This window comes from Acomys minous (genome assembly GCF_964271855.1).
Source record: "Acomys minous genome assembly, chromosome: 9".
NCBI classification, from domain to species: domain Eukaryota; kingdom Metazoa; phylum Chordata; class Mammalia; order Rodentia; family Muridae; genus Acomys; species Acomys minous.
Genome location: NC_140490.1, coordinates 38863931 through 38872768, shown reverse-complemented (window position 1 = coordinate 38872768; position 8838 = coordinate 38863931).

Here is an 8838-nt window from a genome sequence, read left to right as displayed (position 1 = left end):
ATGAACAAAGCTGGGAAACTGTTCGATTATCTGAAACAGAATGAGAGCACCCAACTTAGTAAAATTAGAGACAAAAATGGAGGCATTACAAGAGGTACCAATGAAATCCAGAAAGTCATGAGGATGTGCCTTAAAAACCTATACCTCACTAAAATGGGAAATCTAAAACGAATAAATAAATTTTCAGATACACATGACCTGCTAAAATTAAACCAAGATGACAAATAATTTCTGTAGTACAAGGCACGTGCATTGGTTATTCTCCACTTAAGTCCAAGACATGGACAGCACATGTTTTCCCAGCACTTACCACCAAGTGGGAACAGAATCCACTTTCCTTCCTTCCTTTCTTCCTTCCTTCCTTCCTTCCTTTCTTCTTTCCTTCCTTTGTTTGATTGTTCTTTTTTGTCACCGTATTCCATGAGAGGAGAGAGAAGCAGACATTGGAACCCACAGAGACCAAGTCCCCACTATTTTAGTAGCCATCTGTTGAAGAAAGAAACATTTATGATGAGGTTGGAGACGAAGCTATGGGTGTAGTGACAAAATCTCAGGGATTCGGTTCAACACTGTGGCTTTTAGCAGAGTAACAGCCGCAGCAGTAGACTCCATGAGAGAACCTCAATATATTTCTATGGAATAAATACCACAAAATGACCTGAATTGTTGGGACTATGTCTCTGTGCTAGTTTTATGTACACTCGATACAAGCTAGAGTCATCAGAGGGGAGAGAGGCTTAATTGAGAAAATGCTCTGTAAGTTTCCAGCTATGTCGTTCACAGAAGTGAAACTGCAGCATTGTGTTTAGGGTCAGTGAAGAACTTGCCAACCACAGCCACTACTTGTTAAAGGCACCATGCATTTGTGTTCACATGTGCCTGCCAACTTAAAAGCTCTGCCCAAAAGAAATGCTTCAAGTAATCAGTGTTTTTGGCTGGGCTCTGCTCTGAGGCACCTGTGTAATTATCTTACTAAAATTGACAATACACTTCAGGATATGACTCAATAGCAATTTGCCTTTCATGAAACATACTTCATTCAGCAATAGATGGTCTTATAAAAATTCCTTTCAAAAATTTGGAAAGTTCCCAAAAGGCAAGAGTGTGTGTTAGATGTTGGTAGAGAAAAATGAATGATGAAATATAGTCTGAGGAGAAAATCCTCCTATGTTAAATAGAAAGGTAAAAAGACCCAGCAAGGATTTAAGGACAGTATTTACACCCATTTGGTATGATTCAAACCAAACTGCATTTATTTGATAAGAGTGACCATTGTGGGGAAAAACTTGTTCCAATTCTCTGCTTCAGGGAAAAAAACTCTTCTATAAGCACAGGCTTTGTGCCATCCTAAAGGACTAGACTTCTCTTGGGCTAGCCTCAGAGCCACACCACTCCACATGCCAGATGTACACATAGTCCAGATGTGCACATAGTCCAGTGTGCACATAGTCCAGTGTGCATGTAGTCCAGATGTGCACATGGTTCAGTGTACACATAGTCCAGATGTGCACATAGTCCAGTGTGCACATAGCCCAGTGTGAAGTAGTCCAGATGTGCACATAGTTCAGTGTGCACATAGTCCAGTGTGTACATAATCCAGATGTGCACGTAGCCTAGTATGCACATAGTCCTGAAAATAGTTCCATTTAAATGGAGGAGAGGACCCCTTGCTGAAGGACTATTGGCATTTGACAGCAGCTGGGAGGGGGAGAATCTCCCCCTGGCATACTGATCACACTCTGGATCAGTCACCAAACCTGAAAGTAATAGGCCAGCACAATCTCGACTTAGTTCACTTAAAGGGAGGAAAGAAGAGAGAAATGGTGGTGGTGGGGGGGGGGAGTTAAGTGGGTTGAGAAGTGGGGGTAATTCTGGGAGGATTGTGGGGAAGTGGTAAACATGATCAAATACACTGTTTGAAATTCTGAAAGAATTAATAAAAGTTATTTGGAAAAAAAGGAAAGAAAAAGAATTTTTACCAGTACATAAATGCCTCAGCTCCTTCTGTGAGGTTCAAGTAAAACCATCACAGTGTACAGGTGCTCCTCTTTCCGCACAGGTGGGCCATATGAGTTAGACACTGTGTTCGGTCTGACTTTTACTTTTGTGATAATTTTCATCACTAGCACTATCTAGGAGACTTGGTGAATTGTCTGAGGGATCTGTTGGGGGTTGGTCTGGTGCTGTGTATTCTGATGCTAATTCCTGCTCCCCCCCCCACAAGATCTGGTTGCCGCCCAGACAAGCACATTCTCACTACACTTGTCCTTGCTGTGTAAACCTTGCTCTACCTATCTAAAATTGATTGTTAATAAACAATGCTGCAGTTTAGGATTTGGCAGAAGAGAGAGAGAGAGAGAGAGAGAGAGAGAGAGAGAGAGAGAGAGAGAGAGAGATGGAGTTTTAGATTTGGGGGCCAGGGGTCAGGGGACCACAAAGCAGAAAAGAGAGAGGAGACAAGGACGGGTGGAGGAAGAAAGGAAGAGGAGGTCTCCATGTGTTAGCATGAAGAGAAGCACATGGCCAGATGGATGATGGAGGAAAGCAGCCCAGGTGAAGAACATTAGCAGGTGTTTAGGGACTGTGGACGGGAAGAAGCCCAGATGGGAAGGATTAAAGAGATGGCCCAGGATGGGGGCTGGGAAGTGGTAAGGACAGTTTACAGGGTTGATATCTGCCCAGTCCCAGGTAAAATGAGGCTTATCCTAAAATACAACAGGTGTGTGTGTGTCTTTTATTGATTATGATAGCGGGTTAGATAACACTGCCGTAATAATTATAGATATTTAATAATTAACACTAATAGATATTTTTATATTTACTACAGCAGGGATCAGTGATGATTCAAACAGCTGAGACTGTCACTGTTGTGAATGCCTCACTGTGTTGCTCTGGAAGCACCTGGCTCACTGTCTTCTCTGACTCATGGGCACATGGTCTTTTTTTTTTTTTTTAAAGATTTATTTATTATGTATACAGTATGCATCAGATCACATTATAGATGGTTGTGAGCCACCATGTGGTTGCCAGGAATTGAACTCAGGACCTCCAGAAGAGCAGTCAGTGTTCTTAACCGCTGAGCCATCTCTCCAGCCCTGAGTACATGGTCCTTAATCGGCAAATCTTTTGATGTCCCTGTCTCTTTTTGTCAAAGTCTTCTTAGTGACTTAGTTATCAAGGAGGCCCTATTTTTATTTATTGTTATTTCTTGATAAGCTACTATCATGTGGTTGTGTTTTAAAATACTATTTCCAGGAGCTGGGGGAGATGGCTCAGCAGGCAAGAGCACCAGCTGCTCTTCCCGGGGAACCCGGGTTCAGCTCCCAGCGCACAGGTGATGCCTCACAACTCTCTGTAACTCCAGTTTCAGGAGACCTGAAGCCTTCTCTGGCCTCTACGAGCACCAGATATGCAAGTGGTGCAAGGCACTCACACACATAAAAAGTAATAAAAAAAATCTCAAAATATATTTTAAAACACCTCTATTAAATTAAACATCGTAGTATATTTTTCTACTGAAACTTATTCCACTTTGTGAGCCCAGTGTAAGTATCCCATAATAGTCAATTTCTTCTACTGGTCCATTTTTTAAATATTTATTTTTATTTTATATGTATAAGTATTTTGTTTCCGTGTATGTCTGTGCACCACATGTGTTCAGCGCTGGTGGAGTCCTAAAGAGAGAATCATTTCCCCTAGTGCTGGAGCCACAGAAGGTCGGGAGCCGCCATGTGGGTGCTGCTGACTGCTGAGCTCTCCAGCCTCCGAATGCCGACCCTGTCCTTAAATCACTTCAAAGCATTTTCTTTCTACAGCTAGCAAATCCAACAAGCTAGTGTGTAATTGTGTGTGTTTTCCAGTGTTAAGATAGACCCATTTTAGAGGCTGTGTGTGAATCAGCAACCTTGCCATCAAAAAGACCCGAAAGCTTAGAGCCTTGAACGAGTGTATGAGAGAGCAACTCCGTGTTGAAAATTTACTTTTGTTTAAAAAAAAATCTAAGAAATTTTCATTCTACAAATGACTAATCTTGGACATGTCCTTTGGAGGGTCAGTCTCCAAGGCAACTATAAAGCATGGTCTATTAGCTAGCTTCCTGTTAATAAGAAGTTTTTGAGTGGCTGTCCCTTTTCCTTTCAATGGTTCCAGGTTTGTGCCAACAAAGTAATGAAATAGGGATTTGTCTTTCACAAATAAAGTACCATAGAAATTATCTCTAGGCTGACAGAGTAGTCCTGTGACATTTTGAATTAAACACAGCAATAGAACCATTTGTTTCATTTTAAGAGGATTGTATTTACAGAGCTCTTTGCCAGGGCCACATAATCTGAAAGACAGAACGCGTGACCCAGGGCTACGTTTATTATAAAGACTGCTGTGCCAAAGCTTCACTAGAAAAGCGCCAGGCAACAGGTTAAAATCATTTCTCCTCCTTGGTTAAAAACAAGTGGCTCAGACCCACAAGGCGGAGTAGGACAAGGTTACAGCGTGCCAGAAGCAGGCGTTAATGAAATCGTGAGCTCCATGCAATGCTCTGGCTTTATTCACTCTCCCAGGCAGAGTGGTGGCTTTGAGTCAACGTTGTCAGTGGTGACTAAGCCTGACCCATTTAGAGATACTTATTTCATAATTCTCCATCCGTGGGGCTTCGTGCTTCGAGAACAGTCGAGTGCTGCCAGGTCTTCTGCATTTTCAGATAGATTGTGGGAGACATGATTTTTAAAAAATGGATAGCCTTAATATTTGAGTAAAATCAAATGCCCCCTTTACTGATTTCCTTCAGGGAAAAGAGTTAACCTAAGAGATTATGAAGTGAAAGCTGTATGCTTTTTACAGGGGCAAAAAATACTTAGAAAATATGTACATAGAAATCTATTTCTTTGGAAATTTATTTAGAAAACAGATTACACATCCTTTTAAGTGAAAAATTTACTCAGTGGAAATAGATATTCAAAGAATAATTAATTAAAGGTTCAAATGGGGTAATATAAAAGGTTTATTAATTTTATTAATAATTAATTTTATTAATAATTAATTTTAAGTTAACGTATAAAACAACATGCTTAATTATGACAGTGTTGTTCGTGCACATCATTGCACTTTGTTCATGCTTGCCCACTAGGAAGTGTTAGCGAACATTTTCCTTAATGTTTTATTAATTCTTTGAGAATTTCACACAGTGTGTTTTGATTACACCCTCCCTCCACTACTCCAGCTGTATCCTCTTACATCCACCCTCCCCTCCTGACCTCCAGTAATAACCCTGATGACACACAAGAGACAAAGAGACAGCATCTCTGCGACAGTTGATATATGAAGCTCCGTACCACGCTACCCCAAGTAACAACCCTTTCATCAGAAAATGTCACTGGCATATCTCAAATGCATTCTTCTTTTTGAAAAGACATATGAACAACATCACTGTAGAGTTTGAAGTGATTGTCAAATCAAGTATGATTTAATCCAGGTATGAAAAACAGTTATCTCTACTCAGAGAGAAGGTCCTGCCTCTGGCCTCAGCTCCCAGGTGTGACCTTCCAGCCCTTGGCTGGCCTGCCTGGTGAAGGGTCTTTATCAGAAGCTAGGCTTCGGTAGTGCGGAAGGAAGGAAGCAGCAGGAAGTTGGACCACTAGTTTGAAGATTCTTAGCATTTTCACGTACATAACCCAGGACCTGTTGCAGCTTAGAGCATGTGAGTGCAACGCCTAAGTTCCTCTGTGTAGTAAATTTGTGGTACTGGGCTAGAAGCCCTGGAAAGAAAGTGACCACCTGTCTGTGTGTATTGGATGACTTGCTGTCCTGTCTGGTTAGCCTGATATACAAAGTACTGTAAATTGGGTAACTTATAAACAATGCACGTTTCTCACAACTTAGAAGCAGTGGAGTTCAACATTAAATCTTTTGGGGCCTGTTTCCTAAATCATCAATTCTAATGTCTATTTCTTCACTGCATAGGAGAAGCTAGCATTGTTTAGTCTTTTTTTTTTCTAATAAAGACATTAACGTCAATAATGAGAGCCCCCGCCCTCAGTATCTAATTAACTCCTTAAAGTCCCACATCCAGTAGCACCAGCAAATGAACTGAGAAGGAGGCTAAACATCCACTGCATAGCACTCGCTGTGTGCCGGCCAGTATCTAAGCCCTTGCTGTGAATAAATTGTCTTAACCAATCCAATAACGCTATGAAAATAATAAATTGTCATCTGACGCAGTGGGCAGAGAGTGACATGGCTTGTCTTTGGTGCAACAGGAAGTAGCAAAATCAGGATGTGAGCCTCAGTCGGCTTTGAGCTTCCTCACACTGTCAGAGAGCAGAGGAAATAAGGCTGTTTCTGTATCTGTTACATAAACGTAGATTTTCCTGTCTGAAAAGCCCTTATTACCAGTTAATACTTTTGAAGACATGTTCAGACTTTGAAGGCCAGCTTGGCCCTGCTCTGTTCTTGTCCTATATTGTTGTGGTTGCCCGCCCCTTTCTCAGTATTCTTTTTCTTTCTTTCTTTCTTTCTTTCTTTCTTTCTTTCTTTTTCTTTTTTTCCTTGCCTGAAGATTCTAACTGGCCTGGTTTTCAGGGTCCCTCTGCCTTAGCCTCCCGAAGAAGGGAATGTTCCGTGTTTTCTGACAAAGTATCTTTACCGCTCTTTATTCTTTATTCTTTATTCTTTCCTCGTCTCCCTAACATATTTTGTGTCCCTCCAGCCCACCCCATGGGTATCCCTTTCTTCTGTTTGCTCTTTTCATCCATTAATCTTAGGGTTTTTTTCCCCTTTTATACCAACTGTTCTGCTGGAACCCCTGCCCACCGCTGCATAAGCTGGGAAATCCTGTCTGCACTCCCCCCACCCCCCACCCCAATCCTGCCCACACCGAGAAAACTCTGAACAAGGAAATGGCACCTAAAGCCCAGTTCCACATTTTGGACAGCGGGTGCAGCACACCTTTCTGATATGACCTGTCCAAGTGCCCGCCCAAGGGCTTAGCATATCTTGATCCGGGAAACCTGACTGAAACAATGAGGGGATGAAGAAATAACAGGCACGTGCAGCAAAGCTTGGGTCAGGTGAGCCACCAGCACTCTGATGGAGTGGCACCCACAGGCACCCACAACCTGGGACCCCAGCACAGGGTCGGGTGCAGGGCGGAAAAAAAGCTTGTCTCAGAAGGAGGTCTCTGAGGGTAAGCAGTCTCAGGCTGCAGGCACTAGTTTTTGCACATACTGGTTAGTTGTTCACCAACACTCATACTTGTCAAGATTTGCCCTGGAACAAAAAGAAGACTTTGCCATCCCTCTGAACCTCACCCTAGGGGAAAGGCTTTGTCAATTCCCATGCGTCTGAGGCATCGGGTCCTTGATATGGCCGTGCTTATGTCACCATGCATTCACCTAGGACTTGCTAATCTTCATTTCGGGGCTTCCTCAGCTCTGCATGGGGGTGAGTTGGGTGGCTGTTTATTACTCTATTTTTCTCACCGCAAGTAATCCTGGACAGTGATGTGCTGTCTCAGTCCATTAGATCAGCTACAACAAAGCGCCATAAAGTGGGTAGGCTACTGTTAGTGTTTCTGTTGTTGCAGTGAAACACCCATGACCTAAACGCAAGCGGGGAGAAGAGGGTTTATTTTGGCTTACACTTCCGTCTTGCTGTTCGTCATTAAAGGAAATCAGGATAGGAACTCAAACAGGCCAAGAACCTGGAGGCAGGAGCTGATGCAGAGGCCATGGAGGGGTGCTGCTTACTGGCTTGCTCCTCATGGCTTGTTCAGTCTGTTTTCTTATAGAACCCAGGACCATGAGCCTAGGACTGGCACCACCCACAGTGGGCTGGGCCCTCCCCGGATGAATTGCTAAGAAAAGAGACCCTTACATGGGTCTCATGGAAGCATTTCCCTCAATTTGGGTTCCCTCCTTTCAGATAACTCTAGTTTGACATAAGACTCGACAGCACAGCTATAAACAATGGAAATTTATTTTCACCAGCAACAGAGTAGAGCCTGGTTCCCTAAACACCAGGCTAACAGAGAAAAACAATACTTCAACCCTAAAACAACATAGTCCCTCCTAAACATTGCAAATGCTTCCAAAAGAACAAACTTTATTTAAATAATAATAATAATAATAATAATAATAATAATAATAATAACAACACAATTAAGCCAACCACCCAACTCCTGATATGCAAATCCCAGTGTAAAAACACAAGCAACAACAACAACAACACCCAAGACATGTCTCCTCCAAAGTCTACCCCTTGTAATGTTCCTCAACAGGAGTGACCTGGATGAAATTCTAGACAAAGAATTCAAAAGCCTGGTGATCAATCCATTCACAGAAATAAAAGAAGGCATAAACAGACTCCTGAATGAAATCCCAGAGCACACCAACAGCTGAATGAAATAAGGAATTCAATGTAAGAGATGAATGGAATTCAATGAGGACAGAAATACCCCGGGAAAGCCAAACTGAAATGATGCTGGAAATGAAAATTCCAGTAAGTGAAATGAAAAGCCGGGTGGGAAGCCTCACCTGTGAACAGATCACGAGGAGGACAAAACATCAGGGCTGGACGACAGGTAGACGACTTGGTGTAGTCACTCGAGGACAATAGAATTTTTTTTTTTAATGTTACTATAAGATGCATGATCTCTGGGACATCATGAAAGATAATCTACACCTATGGGCACAGAATAAGGGGTGGCGTACAGCGTTTCCTTGAAACTCAAACAGCCCCTCAGGGAGGGGCTTATGGAGTAAAGAGCAGGCCACATACCAGGGAAACAGAGTCTGAGGGTTCTCTAGGTTCCTTTCCAGCCGTGTAGACGCCGTCCACAGTCCACAG